General features: G+C 24.6%; 2 long non-coding RNA genes across 2 annotated transcripts; both read right to left on the bottom strand.

Annotated features, from left to right (window-relative positions):
• Window positions 1–5849: 5849 nt before the first annotated feature.
• Window positions 5850–6766, bottom strand: LOC107638049 (uncharacterized). Its single transcript, XR_001619711.3, has 2 exons — window positions 6570–6766; window positions 5850–6138 (listed from the first exon to the last, which is right to left on the bottom strand). It is a non-coding gene; the product is annotated as an uncharacterized LOC107638049 (long non-coding RNA).
• Window positions 6767–8291: 1525 nt separating this feature from the next.
• On the bottom strand, window positions 8292–9151 carry LOC107638048 (uncharacterized). Its single transcript, XR_001619710.3, has 2 exons — window positions 9067–9151; window positions 8292–8589 (listed from the first exon to the last, which is right to left on the bottom strand). It is a non-coding gene; the product is annotated as an uncharacterized LOC107638048 (long non-coding RNA).
• Between the last annotated feature and the right edge of the window lie 8997 nt (window positions 9152–18148).

Genomic DNA, 18148 nt, shown 5'->3' with positions numbered 1-18148 from the left:
GATCTTAAGTTGTTTCATTTGGATATTGTAATGTGGGTATACATTATTTTATTTATTCTACCCTATGGACCTTTTTGTAACTTTATTTCCGTATTAATGGAATTTCACTACCTTTGAGTACTAAATTAAAATTTAAAATGAAACTGAAAAAAAAGTAAAGAGTATAAAATTATTGATCGAAAAAAACTGTAAATAATAAAAAGCCAAATTAACTTTAATATTAAATTTATTAATACGATTTTAATTTTATATAATAGTTAGATAATAGATTAGTAAAAGTAAATGAAAGAATGGCTTTAATTAGTATTTGATAAAATATTCATTTAGAATAATTAAAAAATATAAAATTATGATATTATTAAAAATAATACATTTTTATGTTAAAAAAATTATATTTAAATAAAATATTTATAAAATATAAAATTTAGAGTAACATATCTTCATGAACATTAATCATTAATCAATTATGAACTAACATAAAATTATAATATAATTTATTTATGAAAAAATAATCAATAATTAATATTAATAAATATAAAAATCATCCAAAAACTTTTATTAAAAGTATGAGTGGTTAATTATTATTCATTATTAATAATATTTTGTTCATAACAAAAACTGAAAATATAATTATTCAGATTTAGATTTTAGAAAAATAAACGTATAAGTAATAAATGATCTATTTTATCATGTATATTATAAATTAATGAATTAAACTAACTGATATAATGAATTATAATTAAGTAATTGGTATAAATTATAATAAATTATATGATATTTAAAAAGAAAATAAAATGAATAAAAAAATAAAAAGAAATAGAAGAATAGAAGACTACAATAAAATAAATTGAATGTGGGTTTTTTTTTCTTTTTACAAATTTTATATCACATCCAATTCAATAATAATAAATAAAAATTCATCAACTTAATATCTAAGAGAAAATGATGAGATAAAATCATAACACAATTCTAAAATAAAAGCTTAAATTAAACCATAATATCATTACACAACACAAATTGAAAGTAATTTCATACTACAATATACCACACAAATAGATAAATGACTTAAGCTTAATTACGGATTTTTTTTTATTTATGCATACATGATAACACCATGGTCTATAAATGCTTAATGGATAACATATCAGATATTGCTCTGAATGATGAGCACGGGAGTTGAAGAGTGTGTGCTGATTTGTGTCCATGATACTTGCCTTCTTGTGATGACGCCTCATAGGAAGAAAAAGAATTATTGTAAAAGCTACCCAATAAAAGAGTAATTGATAAATTAATGATATTTTCTTCTAGCATATATGGTCTTTATAGTGGTAAAATAAAAAAATAGAAGGAATAAAATTTTGTATTTTTATATTAGAAATAGAATTTGATATTTATCCAATTAAAAGTAAATAACTAATTAGTTATATTTAAATAAATAAAATAAATTAAATAAAAATATTTTTAAGAATTAATCAAATCAATTAGTCAATACAAATAATCAGTATAATTAATTTTATTTGATTTATTGAATTCAAAAAATAAATTAAAAATAATTAATTGAATTAATTAGTTGATATAATTAATTTATTATAATTGATTGGATTTAATGAATTAAAAAAATAAATACGAAAACATAGGAGATAATAATTTTTTTAACTAAATTAATATGTATTTATTGTATTTAATTAGTATAAGTAACAAATCATCTATGTTATTATGTACTTTATAAATTAATGAATTAAAATAATTAATATAATAAATTACAATTATTTGATTGATATAAATTATAATAAATCGTATGATATTTAAATACCTAATCAAATCAATTAGTTGATATAATTAATTTACTGTAATAAATTGTATTCAATGAGTTATAAAAAATAAATTAAGAAATACGCTAAGAAGTATGCCACGTCCATCATGAAGTGCAGAAATTCAATTTTTATATAATAAAAATATACATTCTTATATATGTTATAGAAATATGATTTGATTCCATTAACTTACTTATTTTTTTTTAACTTGCCACCTATATTCAGCATGGAATTTTAATTTTTCTAAAATAAATTTAGAAGAAAGAATAGTACTTTTATTTTGGAGAGAAAATAAATTCATGAAGAATTGACACATTGCTTTCATTAGTTGATAATGCATTAAATATTAATTTTATATAATTATAATAAATATATTTTTCTAAATTAGTATAATCATACATTATTCATTAAATGTTAATTGTAATATAAATATAATAAAGATATTTTTCTAAAATAAATTTAGAAGAGAGAATAGTACTTTTATTTTAGAAGAAAAATGAATTTATGAAAAATTGATACCTCACTTTAATTAGTTAGGAAAAAAATACAATTTTAGTATATTAAGTAGAAGTATATTATTATTATTATTATTATTATTATTATTATTATTATTATTATTATTATTATTATTATTATTATTATTATTATTATTATTAAAATGATTAAAAATATTTTTAATTGATAATTGATAAGTAGTATAATAATGTATTAAATATGGATTTTATATAATTATAATAAAAATATTTTTCTAAATTAGTATAATTATGCATTATTCATTAAATGCATTCATTTTGGAGGAAAAATGAATTCATGAGGAATTCACACCTCACTCTCATTAGTTGAGAAAAAATCTAATTTTAATATATTAAGTAGATTATATAAATAGAAATACTTGCTAAGTATATATAAAAGAGGAGATATATAATTATATATAATATAATTACTATATATGTAACAGATATAAATTGTTATAATTATAGAGACTAAGACTTACTATAATTATATTAAATTTAATTATGAATGTAAATAAATAAAAGTGATAATAATTAATATTTTTTTACATTTAATATTTACCGTAAATATAAAAAATAAAAGTAGCTACTGACTTTATTTTATTTTATTTTACGTCATAGATTTCTTTACTAAAATTAATGAAAAAAAATCTTTATGATTATATATCAATCTCAATCACAATAAATAAGATGAATCGGTTGAGCAACTAATAAATTTAATGGGTAAATGTTATTTTCCATTTATGGAAAAAATGAGGTAACATGCATGCGTATATTAATATAGGAAGAATATATACTCACAGCTTTAAAATCTTCAAGAATATTCGATTGTATTATCCTTCAAGCCAAAAAGTTGATCCTTTATTTTCATTAAATATTTATATTAATTCAATTAGATGAGTGTTTTAATAAAAGAAAAGATTATTATTATTATTATTATTATTATTATTATTATTGAATAATAACGATAATTATCGTTATTAATATTAAATTGGTTATTAATACATATATATATATTGAATTATCATTAATATTAAATTAGTTATTTATATATATATTTATTGTTGCTTCTACAATCGTGCAATAATATTTTCTTTCATTTGTTAACTAATTAAACTTGGTTATTTGTATTAAATATATTTAATGATTACTAAAAATTAATCATATAATTATCATTATATTATTAATAACCAATTATTAATAACCAATTTATATTTCTCTAAAATATAATTTTTTATCTTTTTATTATTATTATTATTATTATTATTATTATTATTATTATTATTATTATTATTATTATATAGGTCACCATTAAGATAATAACTTGTCAATAATAAAATTTTAGGATAATGAATAAAAAATAGAATTATATCAATATAATTAAAATCAATATAATTAAAATAGTTAAAAATATTTCTGATTGATAATTAGGTTAATAATGCATTAATTATTGATTTTATATAATTATAATAGAGATATTTTTATAAATTAGTATAATTATGAATTATTCATTAAATGCTAAGTATAATATTGTTATATAATTATAATTAAGATAATTTTTTGAAATAAATTTAAAAGAGATTAGTATAATTATAATAAAGAGATTATCTTAAATTAGTATAATTATTAAATTATATATCATTCGTTAAATACTAATTATAATATAATTATATCAATTAAAGATAATTTTTAAAAATAAATTTAAAAGAGAGAAATAGTACAATCATTTTGGAGGGAAAATGGATTCACGAGAAAATGACACCTCACCATCATAAGTTGGGGAAAAACTCAGTTTTAGTATATTAAGTAGATTGGTATAAATGATAATAAATTACATAACATTTAAAAAGAAAATAAAATGAATAAGAAGAAAATAAAAATAAATAGAATAGATAGAAGACTACAATAAAATAAATTGAATGTGAGATTTTTTTTTGTACATTTCATATCACATCCGTTTCAATAATAATAATAAATAAAAATACATCAACTTGATATCTAAGAAAAAATGATGAGATAAAATCATAATACAGTTCTAAAGTAAAAGCTTAAATTAGAACATAATATCATTACACAACACATATTGAAAGTAATTTCACACTACAATATACCACAAACAGGTAAATGACTTAAATTTAAATACGAAACATTTTTTATTTATGCATACATGATAACACCATGGTCTATAAATACTTCATAGATAACATATCTTATATAACTCCGAATGATGAGCACGAAAGTTGGAGAGTGTGGTAGTTTGTATCCACGATAGTTGCCTTCTTGCAATGACGCCTCATAGGAAGAAAAAGAATTGTTGTAAAAGCTATCAAATGAAAGAGTAATTGGTAAACAAATTATATTTTCTTCAAGCATACATGGTCTTTTATAGTGGTAAAATAAAAATGGAAGGAATTAAATCTTATATTTTTATATTAGAAATAGAATTTGATATTTATCCTAATAAAATTATTATTATTATCAATATAAATGGGTTAACAACTTGCCACTAATAAAATTATTGGATAATGAATAAGAATTAGAAGGATATTAATATAATTAAAATGAATATAATTAAAATGTTTAAAAATATTTTCGATTGACAATTAGTTTAATAATGTATTAAATATTGATTTTATATAATTATAATAAAGATACTTTTTTAAATTAATATAATTATGCATTATTCATTAAAATAATTAAAAATATTTTTTATCAATAATTGATAAGTAGTTTAATAATGTATTAAATATTGATTTTATATAATTATAATAAATATATTTTCCTAAATTAGTATAATTATGTGTTATTCATTAAATGTATTCATTTTGGAGGGAAAATGGGTTCACGAAAAAGTGACACCTCACTTTCATTAGTTGGGGAAAAACCCAATTTTAGTATATTAAGTAGATTCTAATTTAAAATTAGAGATAATATAATTTATTTCTGTTTATAAAAATTAAAGTATTAAATTCTAAAATCTTAATTATTTAAATTAAATCATATGAAATTCTTATTCTTGTATAACTGTTAAATTGTATAATTTAAATATAGAAAATTATTCAATAATTATGAGATTAAGTAAAATTTTTAATTCAATTATCAAAATTTAATTTAATTACTTTTAATAAAATAATTTTTAAAAATAAAATCTTTAATAAATAAATAAATTGAAATTAACTCATAATAATATTTTTTTTGAAAATTCTGAGTCTTACAGTGTAGATCATCATCTAAAAGAATAGATAAATACGATTCGACGACTATAATAATTACATTTTATACTGTCATTGCATTAAAATTACATTATTTTTTATTATATAAAAGATAAATTTTGTTTTATCTTCTCTCGTTTCTACTCAATCAATTTTAATACTAACAAAAAATACATATATACAAAAATTATGCGTACAACATTCTTCGACCAAATAATAACGAAATCTTAGCCAAAAAGAATTAGTAAATAGTAAATACTCATAACATTTTTTTAACCATATCAAGTAAAAAGTAACTAGCAAAAGAGAAAGATGGTAAATATAATCGGAAACTTCATTTTGATATAATATTTCATTCATTGTCCATTATTGAAACACATTTATTGAAAGGGGAAATGTTGCAATTTGCAAAGATTTAGGACTACAAATTGCCACAAGGGGATAGACAAGTACATTTGTTGTAAATGCAATCTCCAATTGCTGCACTTCCAAATATACGTTTGCAAAGAGCCTCGCACGGTGGACTTAATGTACAAACTATAAAAGGGAGTGTGCTTTTGCAGAATAGTGCCTCTGTTACTTTCAATAGCCTTTCATTTCCTACACATATATATTAAATTAATAAGAACTTAAAAAATATATATTCTAATTAAACTAATTTTTTAACTTATTTCAACCGTGAAAAAAAAATCAAATTGTAAATTTACTTTTTTGATAGTCATAAACATACACAACCTTGAAATGTGTTCCTTCTATCGTTTCCTGGCACTTTTTTGTCTAAAAACAGTTACTCTTCATATATTTATAAAAAATTATAAAATAATTAGATTTTAAAAGAAATGTATTTCCATTTTTAAAAATAAATTAATTTATAAATATTTTTAACAATATAAAAAAAAGATGTAAAAATCATTATTTTTTAAAAAACTAAAATAAATAAATTAAAAGAAAAACACTCTTATTTCGTGCTACACTCACATACGAAGATAAGAAAAAAATTAAACCCTGTTTAGTAGAAAACTAAAACATACCGATGCCAATGGAAAAGATAAAGAGAACGATCAAAACATAAGTGAAGGCCTTCATCTTAATTCTTATAAACTTCTCAGCCTTCTCTCTTCAGATTTGCCTTGTTAGGTACATGAAGTAATTTATACATGTCTGTCCATATATATGCCTTCGATGGCTTATTTTATTCACTATAGTAATACTAAAATTAATTACATCATTTAACAGAATAAGAGGAGGGTTTTCTCTTACTTATTATTATGGTATCTAATTAATTTTCTAAATCACCCCATTATTAAAGTTAGAATTTATTTTTCATGCGTCTTAATGACATAAATTAAAATTACAAAAAAAATTAAATTTTCAGTGTATTTGTTTTATATTTATTAAATGAAAAAATTTAAAATCTCCCACTAATGGTAAATTTATCATGTGTTAGGACACATGTTAGCTAAATCCTTAAAGTTAGACGAAATAATTATTATCTATTATCTATTTATCTATTTTATCTATTCTATTATATAAAAATTGGGCTTTTACATTTAATGATAGAGCTGATGTGACATACTCTTTTAAGTGTTTTTCGATTTATTTCTTTTTAACTCATTAATTACAATTCATTATGATAAATTAATTATATCAATTAATTGATTTAATTATATATTTAAATATCACACTAATTGATTTAATTAATCCATAAATACCAAATTAAATTTCAATAATTTAATTATGAAACTGACATAGCTTGTTCTTAAAGACATTTTTTAATTTTATTTTGTTCGAATTATTAAACTAAATCAATTGTAAATAATCTATTATTATATCTTTGATTTTAGATGGAATTAATAACATGTCATAGGTAACCATTTTTTTCCAATTCATTTAGCTTAACATAGTGAACCTAATTATATTAATATGCCAACGTTAATCTAAGTCATTAATAAATTTTCCATGAAAAAAATAATATTTCACTTTAGTTTTAAAATTTTGCTATTACTATATTAAACCTAATTGTTCATTGTGATTTAATTTTTTAATTATGTGATATGATTAATATTCAAATGAATAACGTGAACTTTTTTTTTCTACAAATCACATTAAATGCATAATTTTAATTTAATTTGCTTAGATATAATTATAAGTTCTTTTTTATTATTTAACGTTCCTCATGTCTTTTATTTTTTTAGATGATTCTTCTATTTTTTTTATTCTTTAGACTATTCAAATAATATTTTTTTATTTTTTAATTCTTTTATATTCTAACATTATTCTGTAAAATAATTTTTGATATTTTACTCCTAAAAAAAAAAAGATCAAGATCCTATAAAATAAAAAAAATTCCATTTATATAAAATTATTTGAAGTATTTCATTCAATTTTTTATACTAATTTTAATTTTTATTCATTATACTAAATTATATTTAGTACTTTATTTTATAGGCCAAGTCCTTCTTTCTTTTTGATTAAAAGGTAATAATAATATTTTTGTTCTTTTATATTTTGCATTTTTAATTTTATTTTATATTTTTGTTATTCTTCATATTCTTCCTACAATTTATAAAAAATTTACTTGTATTCTATCATATATAAAATTGTTATTTTTTTTGTCTGAATTAAATTTAGAACTAATTCTTTAGGTGCTATTGTGATTAAAATTTAATTACTAATAATATCCTTTAACCTTATAAAACTAAAAGAAACTAATAAGAACGAGGTTAAAAAAGAAAGATATATAGTAAATAAAATTGATGTTCATAAAAACATGATCTATTTATATATATTAACCTTTTCATTTTCCATTATTGCATTGAAAGATTTATTCAAAGGGAAAAAATATTGCAAAGATGGACTACAAATTGTGACACGGAGGTGGGTACTGACAAACACATAGGCCACCAATGCAAGATCCACTTGCTAGCCTTCCATAATCGCTTTTGCAAGCTTGTATGCACCGCCAAGTAAATACACATATAACTACACTGTCAAGTGTCGCTGTACAACGCTTTGAGGCTGCCTCTGTTATTTTCACTAACCTTTCATTCCCTACGTATACACGTCAAACACATCAAACAATACTACTTGGATACTTGGATTTACAATCTAAACTAAAATAAACAAATAGAAACTTAAAATGTGTGTTTGCTTTCTTTTTTTTTTTTAGTTTTTCTTACAAAAAAAACCCTTTTTTTGTTGGAAAAAAAATCACTTTTTACCCTATTTTTATATAGATTTTATAAATTAATCAGAATTTAAATGAAAATAAGTTTAGAAAAAGGTCTTAATTTTAAATTAAAAAAAATTTATGAATTATATATAAGAAAGGATATTTTAGAAAAAAAAAGTTTTTACCAACTCTCCTCATATTCTCATTATACAGTATATATAAGTATAAATAATATATAAAATATTCTTTTTTTAAAAGTAAAAGATAATAGATAAAAGAGAAACAATCTTATTTCATAAAACACACAAAGAAGATAAGAAAAAATAAACATGGTCTATTAGATAATTTGAACATACCAATGCCAATGGAGAAAACAAGGAGAATGATCAGAACATTAGTAAAGGCCTTCATCTTATGAGATACTTGAAAGTATGAAACAACTTGTACATGTCTATCTATATATATAGTAAATCATATTCTTTTGATGGCATATTTAATTATTTACTATAATTAATTAAAATTAAGATTTAATGATTTTATTGGTCTCTGTATTTTTATTAAATTTATAATTAACTGTTTATAATTTTTATTTTTGGCTGGATCTTTGTATTATTTTTAGTTTTATAAATAGATTTTTTTATATATGATAAAAAATCTAATTAAATTCTTAATTGTAAATACTTTTAATTTGTGAAAATATATTCAGTCACGCTAATATTTTTTATACGAGTAAATACCTAATTACAAAACTAAAAGTATTATAGGAATCTAATTGAATATATATATATATAATCTCCAATACTTTATTTTAGCGATATATAAATACCAAATTATAATCCTAAAATTTGATCAAATTATTGAATATTGTATATTTTTTTTTATAACTTGCGGATAAAGTCAGATACCCGCGGGTTGAGAGCAGATAGAGTAGGGTTGAGTTTTAGTTAAAAATTAATTTGCAAATAAGGTTAAGTTTGAGTCTAAATCTTACTTTATCCTATCCATTATCATCTCTAATATTTGATATCAGTATCATTTCAAAGATTATATCCAATATAAATTTTAATTTTAAATTATTTTAATTATTGTTGACGTTAAAAGTGATATCCAAATATATTCCATTAGAATTGTTCTAATTATAAATTTAATAAAATTATAATGACTAACAGAATAATTAAACTTAAAATAAAGAAAAACGATAAATAGGTCCGTAACTTTTTATTTTGAAGACAAATAAGTCTTCCAATAATTAAAAATACAATAACGACCCTTACTTTTTAAAACGTAAAACATTTAAGTCTCTTTGGTAATGTTTGGTAGAGAGACAGATATTGAGAGACTAAGATTGAGAGACTGAAATTGGGAGACAGAGACTGAAATAAGTCTTAGTATTGTGTTTGATGTAAAGTGGGAGATAGAGATTGAAATAAGAATAAAGTCTTAATTTAATTTACACAAAAAATTAAATAAAGTTAAAATTAATTAATTAAAATGGGATATTTTAGATATAAAATGTTATTAAAATTTCAATCCCTGCTTCTAAAATTTCAATCTCTTCTGTGTTTCGATTTTTTTAAGGTACTGACAAATTAAAATTTTAAAAATAGAAACAAAAATTTTATTTAGTATCAATCTCAAAACCAACAAATATGATACTAAGTTTTAATCTTTTAATTTTTATCTTTAGTACCTTAAAATAAATATTATCTTTAAAAATTGATTTTTTATCTTTATATATTTTAAATAAAAAAATTTAAATATCTTATATTTTAAAAAAATAAAAATATTTTTATATTTTTAATTAGTTAAAAATTTATCTGCCTTCAAATCAAAAAGTTAAAAACATGTTCATCTTCTCCAAAATTAATTACATTTGAACCGAATAAGAGGAGGATATTATTACTCTGAAAGGGGTCAGAGCACGCAATCATTAATTTTTAATTTGACGTATAGTCTTAGCTAATCAATTTTGTATTTTTGTCTTAGAACTCCGTTATTAAGGTCAAACCAAATAATTATTCTTTTCAAAAAAATGTCAATACGTATTCTAAAGACATATTTAAAAAATATTATAAAAATAATTTATTAAAAATTATAAAAAAAATTTATATTTTTAATATATTAAATATATTAAAAAGTTTAAAAAATTTTATTATTATACTCTCAAAATATATCTTTAGAATATAAAAAAATTAAATTCAAAAAGTTATTATACGATTGATAAAAAAATTACAATTAATTTACATTTTCTATTCAAACTTTTTAAAAGAGCGTAGTATTTATATATAGCACTTGTTAACCAGATTTTTCTTCTTACTCTTTTCTTCTCTCTTTAATAATAGGAATATGATAAGAAAAATGCTTAATAATATTAAAATTTTAATCATTTGATAATTGCAAAAAAACCAAATAATCCAACTAGGACAATTATTTTTAACCAGAGTATTGTATCAGCAAACATTATATCATCATATTATTCTAAAATATATAACATTTTGATATTAAGTTGTATACCAATGTGACGTATTCTAGTATCAGTTTTCATACAATTTTTACAATGTTATTTGTGAAAAATACTATATATTATTAATGATGATATCTATTAACACCTAAGGATTAATAATGATAAAATTTATCCATAATTAAAATTTTTTCTATCACATTTTTTTAATAATAATGAAGTTAATTATCTTTTATATCTTAATAAATATTATATATAAATTGTTTCACTTAAAACTTATAGTGTATGTTCTAGAGTTATTGCATTGTCTTTTATCATTTTTATTTTTTATTTTTTTTCTAGTTCTAACTATTTTGGACAATAATATGTCTTTTTTAATCGAAGTTGATCTTTTAGGGCAAAAATTAGAATTTCGTCTATTTTATTAATTAATCTACCTATACTACTTTTATTCCTTTAAATATATAATGTTGGACAAGTTTATAATTTTATACTCCTTCAATTTCATATTAAGTGTCTTTTTTTAGTTGTGTACAAATATTAAAATAATCATTAAGTTTTGTTGAAAATATAAGCAATAAAAAAAATACAAAAATATTTTTAGTATTATTTTATCTCTACCTTAATTATTTAAACTTCTAACTTTCTATTTCTATTTAGTATTTAACAATAAAGTGCATAATAGGAAAAATCAATGAATGGCTTCTTAAAATTAGAAAACAATATTTAATTTGTAACAAAAAAAAAAGAGATAAATTCTTTTGATCTTTTGAGAAGTTTTTTTTCTTTTTTTAAATTATTTGAAAGTAAAAAAATAAATTGGATAAGAATATGATAAAAAAATTTTCTCTAAAATTTTTAGTTATGAATGATTTTAGGTTTTTTTTTTATAAATATTGTTTGTTAAAAATTTTTTGGCCATTCTTATATATATATAAAATATTGATTTTTAATTTAAAAATTTTTCTATAATTTTTTATATTACAATATTTTATAAATATTTTTTTAGATATTAATTAAAGACGTCTATTTTCATGGGTTACAAAAATTTTGTTGCCTTTATCCTGTATGTTGCCTTTGCCAACTTAGCTGATGCATGGATACTGATACGGATACAAAATACGATACGATATGGGACATATTGACACGCGAATTTTAAAGTTTTATAAGATACAGAAACATGGATATATATAAAATATAAAGTATTTTTTAAAAATAAATCGTAATGATATTTTGATTTTTATTGATATTAAAATATAAATTAATTTTTTAATTATTTTTAATATCTTATTTTAATTATATTAAGTATTTAAAATATCTTTTATTTTAATAAATAATAATATATACTATATCTAAATTTATTTTAAAAATATATGTTAAAAATAAGATTGGACACGTTGACATATGATAGTATTTAAGTGTGTCCAAACGTGTTTAAAATTTTTTTTATCTTTTATTAAGATACGGTTAGACACAATAGATATACGTATCGAATGAATGTCGATAAACGTCGTGTCTAAAATATATTTGACACATGGACACGACAACTCAATAAAATATCTGTGCTTGTAGACCCAACTTTTATTGTTACTTTTGATAAATGTTATCTTAATTAGACCGAAAATATTATAGTGTTAATGTCATGATATGAAATGGTGGGAATAACTTTTTTTTTTCTCTTTCTACTATTAATACTATCTTACGTAAATGGTTAATCTTTTTCTTTAGTTTTGACTAATAAATATTAGTGCAAAACACCAAAAATATCACAAATTACAGACAAAAGACTCTCAATTTCTTTTGGGTTAAAGTACTTTAAAAATATTTTAAAACACGATAAAAATATCTCATTTTTAAATATATATTATCAAAAAAATATAAGGATTGAATTTTAATATGATTTTTTATAACCATCATTATTAGAAATTAAAAATAATAATTTTTTTAAAATTTGATAATTTTAAGTTAAGTGAATATTTTTTTAGATACTTTTGTCGATGATAAAAAATATTTTAAAAAATAAAAATAATTCAAAGATCAAATTTTGGTTTAGTTGTTTGCATTTATTTTTTAAATAGTTGTTTAAATATTCATACAAAATTTTGAATAAAATACTTTGCCAAATACAAAAGTCATTTCTCCTTTATTAAGAAAAAAGATAATCTTTGGTTATTTTGATCATATTTTAAAATATTTTAAAAATACTTGTGTCGTTAGTAAAATTAAAAAATTCTTATCAAATATTTAATAATTTAAAAGTATTTTTAGTACTTTATTCTTAATTAAAATTAGTTTTCACAAAAAAAATAGTACGTTATCATATAAATTCAAAATTTTTTAAATTTTTAATTTTTTTTCGTTCTTATTCTTACTATTGTAGAATGTAATTGAATCTAGCACATTGGAAGTCTAGAACCATAGATTGAATTACTCAACTCTACAATACAATCAAATTTAGGGATGTCAACGGGTAGGGCTAGGGCAGGGGCGAGGGATGTCTTCCTGCTTCCCATATCTACCCTCAGATTTGCTCCCCATCCCCATCTTCATTCTTCATTGTGGAAGAATATTGCTCTGCATCTCCATTCCCCACGGACCCTATTTTTCGCAGGGACCCCATTCCCCATCTATCTGATAGTTCTAACTAATCATTAATTTCCATATGATTAGAGCTGCAAGTATCCATCATATACAAAAACAGCAAGATTTTATTCAAAAAGTCTAAATGATACGATGGTGACTTTTTTCGAAATGCGCAGTGGGGGGACGCAACGACGAGCCAAAGGGCAAAGCAGTGGACGAGGTGGGAGACGCAGCAACAGATAGGAGAATGGACACGACGGCAGAGTTACGAAAAGGAACGCCGCAAATAGAAAGCACGATGCAATGAGGATGATAGTACGGTAAGAAGGGAGAGTAGCGAGGGGGTGGCTGCAGAGAGGTTGGATGGAGTATGGACAGCGTTAGGGATCTCTGAATTAAAAAAGGGTTATGTAAATGAAGATTAGGTGTGTGTGTGTGTGTGTGTGTGAGAAATGACTAAAAAACATATATGAGAAATACCCTATTAAGGATAATTCAATAAATTTATAAATTTTGGGAAATAGCGGGGACGGGGCGGAGATCCCCACTAGGGTCCCCGTGCCTGCCTCGGGGAAATTTTATCCCCTATCCCCATCCCGCGGAAAAAATTTTCCACAGTCGGATCCCCATTCGGGGCAGTCCCCGCAGGGATCCCCGCGTCTCGGAAAGTTTTGCCATCCCTATTCAAATTATGACTTATATTCGTACATCTTCTACACCTCTGTACGCACAACGAACTATTGATAGCAAGAGTGGACTTTGGACCAAGAATAATAGCACTAACATCAGGCCCATACCAAGTCCACACATATTATGCCTCAATACCCTCCCTCAAACTGAGGTGACGGTTCTCACTCACTCTCAGTTTGCACGCAAACTTATTGAAAAGAGACATGACAGTGACTTTGTGAAGGTATTAGCAACCTGCTCCGACGTTAGAATATGGACAAAAAAGATTTATTTTTGATTGACCCTCTTTCACAGAAAATGAAGGTTGATACCATATGCTTGTAGTGAGAACGACTAACCTTGCTCCGCCACGAAAGCACGGTATTCTGCCTCCATCGTTGAACGACTAACCTTGCTCTATTTCGTGCACTTTCACGCCACAAGTTGTAGCCGAGGAAAACACAACCCACTAATCAAACGTTGGTTATCAACATCTGCTGCCCAATCTGCATCAGCAAAAGCAATGAGTCTAATATCGGAGCATTTGTTAAAATTCAATCCATGATTTACCGTTCCTTTAACATAGTGGAGGATGCACTCCACTGCCTTCCAATGTTGGAGGGTAGGGGCGTCCATGAATTGGGCAACTCTATTCACAGAATAGCAAGGTCAGGGTAGGTGATAGTCAGGTATTGGACAACACCGAACACAAATCGATAATTGCTTGGAGTCTTCAAACGCTTTAGAGCTTGAGTAAGATAACTTGAAAGAGGAGACTATCAGAGTGGGTATTGGGCTCGATTGGTGCATTCTAGTCTTTTCGAGAAGGTCAGCTGCATATTTTGACTGACTTAGCATCGCACCCCCTTCTTATGCCATCTTCCTAACAAAATCATAAACGCCTTTAACTAATCAGTGAAAGGCATATCCCCTAATCGCTTCTATTCCTCCTTCAACATCTTCAGGAAAGTAAACCATGAATCCAAGCTTATGAAAAGGTCTTGGTGTAAATTCTGTGAAATTAGCGAATAATTAATCAATAAATTAATTTTTAATAAAAAATTAGAAATGTGAATTTTATAGTTTAATAGGATAGAGCTAATTAAAATAAGAATTTTAACACTAATTTCAAAGAATTCGGCCAGATTGGGCCAAACAGACCGAACCAGTCGAACCGGATCCAAATCGGGCCCGTGGGCCCAACTGACTCATTAAATAAAATGATCTTCAGCCCATCCTTCTTCCCTTGCATGCAAAGAACGCATAATGCTCAGCCAAGGGGGAAGAAGATAACAAAATTCATAAAATCCTTGGTTCCAATTCAATCCTCCATAACTTTTTATCCGAAGCTCCGATTGTAAAATCTGGTTAATTAATGATTAATTAACCCATAAAATAAAATAGATTCTAGAAAATAAGAAATGAGATTTTTATGGTTTAATATGATAGAGAAAATTAAAACGAGAATTTTGACTCTAATTTTAAAAAAATCTACCCAAGATTGGGCCAAACGGGTCAAACCGGGCCAACCGGGCCCATATTGGGCCCTTGACCCAACCCAAAAGCCAATTAAGTAAAGGGCACAGCCCTTCCTTCCCCACATGAAACAGAAACACGCTGATAGTGAGGGGGAGAGCAAGAAACCCTTTTTCCAAATTTCACTTCAATCTTCAATTGATCATCACTTTTGATCCGGAGCTCTGATTGACGAGCCGTTTATGGCCACGCGTTGGGCTTGTCGAGCTCTTCAATTCTATCTAAACAAAACTGTAAGTAAATTGTGTTTTCTTAGCTCCATTTCTGCTGGTATATCAATTTCGGATTTAAGGTTTGAGGAACTCAATTCCTTGATGATTTTCATGTTTTAGGGGTTCACTAGACTTGATTCCTTGTGGACATTACTCAAAGATCAGTGGGTAAAGTTAAGGAAGTTATAAATCCTTGTGGTTGTCCAATTTCATGTGTCCTAGTGTTAAAATTATTCAATTGTATGAACTAGTTGAGTTTATGTTGAATTAGAGTTGAAATTGTCAAATTGGAGTTTGATTGAAGTCTTGGAAAGGCTTGGAAGTGGAGTTGTGATGCTGAAAATCTGATTTTTGTGGTGTTGGAGCCCCAAGAGCTTGAGAAAAAGTGAAATTGAAAGTGTTCCGGATTGAGCGGGGAATCGGCCAAGGTATGATTTCGGTTTCCTGTATCTAAAATATAATGTGGTTGTGAAAACGTAGGCTAGTAGCCCTAGGATAAGATTTGGAAATATTGATGTGGTTTATGGATGATGTGAGTTGTGTTATTATGTATGTATCTTGGTGGATTGTGAAATATTGATGTAATTGTTTGGATGATTTGGATTGAGTGGAATTTATGAGTAATGGTGATAATGGTTGATAAAGCATGTGATGTTGTATGAGATATGAACTATTATGTTTAATTGATGGTAAGGTTGAGGCTTGTGTTGGTGAGTAGGATTGGATGTATGACATTGATATGTGTATGTTCATGATGATTGATAACTTGAATAAATGCTTGAAAAGTTGAATCATGGAGTGTTGATTGTAAATTGAGATTATTGATTTGAAATGTGGCTAAATATGGAAAAATTTGGTGGGTTAATGATTGGATGAGAGGTTAAAGATGTTTGATGCTGGGATAGTTGAGTTTGGTTGGTTTGTGATGAAATTGGAAGTGTAAGTTTTGAAAGTTTGAAATGATGAACTTTGGTAAAATTGAGACTTTGACGAACTTCAACGGACTATATCTTGAGCTATTGTTTTTGGAAATTGATGATTTTTATATCAAATGAAAGATAATTTCATAAGCTTTAAAATGGTTTAAATTTGGTTGAAATATGAATTTTGTGGAAGGAGATATGATCATTGGAAGTTTGGGCCAAAAATTTAAATTCTGCAAATTCTGCAAAATTTGTGATTTCTGGGTTGTGTGCGCACGCACACCCCGTAGATTTTTGAAGCTGTGCGTACGCACACGTCGGGAATGTCAATCTGTTGATGGCGCTAGCACACCTTGTGCGCGCACTCAACCCTGGAAATTTAACTTTCTGTGCGTACGCACAAGCCTGTGCGCACGCACACTCCTGTGCGTACGCACACAACCCTGTTCTTTTCTAAAGCTTCTGTTTTCAAGTCTTTCACATTTCCAACAAGCTTGTAACCTTCCGGGATGTTGTTTCATGCTTATAAACCCCAATTTCATCCTTCAAATCTTAGATCAATATAGAATGCATAGTAATTGAGAGGAAGCTAGGGAAGGGGGTAACTTATGGGCGATGAAAGGGGATATTATGATGAGTTATGATTAATGTTGAGAATTATTATAGTTGTTGAGAATGGTTAGTATTGTTGATGGCTAATAATTGTTAATGAGAATGTTATTGGCGAAGGAATGAGGAGAATTATCTGTTAGAATGGACTATGTATATGCGCATGATTGAATGAGATAGAGGTGCCGAGTAAGAGGCGGTGGGAAATAACCACTCGCTCCGAGTATGGTTTGAGAATGAATGAATGAATGAATGAACGAATGGTAATGATAATGAAAGTGTGTTTATATATGTGACTCCGGGTAAGACGCAGTGGTGTTATCCACTTGCTCCGGATGAGGCTGCGGGTAAGACGCAAGGGCTGTGTTTTGTTGCCGCTTGCTCCGGGCCGAAAAAGTAACACTGCCTGGGTAAGAGGCAGGGTGAAGTTGTCCTCTGCTCTGGA

The sequence above is a fragment of the Arachis ipaensis genome, chromosome B4 (assembly GCF_059453495.1).
Source record: "Arachis ipaensis isolate K30076 ecotype BB chromosome B4, ASM5945349v1, whole genome shotgun sequence".
NCBI classification, from domain to species: domain Eukaryota; kingdom Viridiplantae; phylum Streptophyta; class Magnoliopsida; order Fabales; family Fabaceae; genus Arachis; species Arachis ipaensis.
This window is presented reverse-complemented; position numbering and strand designations above follow the sequence as displayed.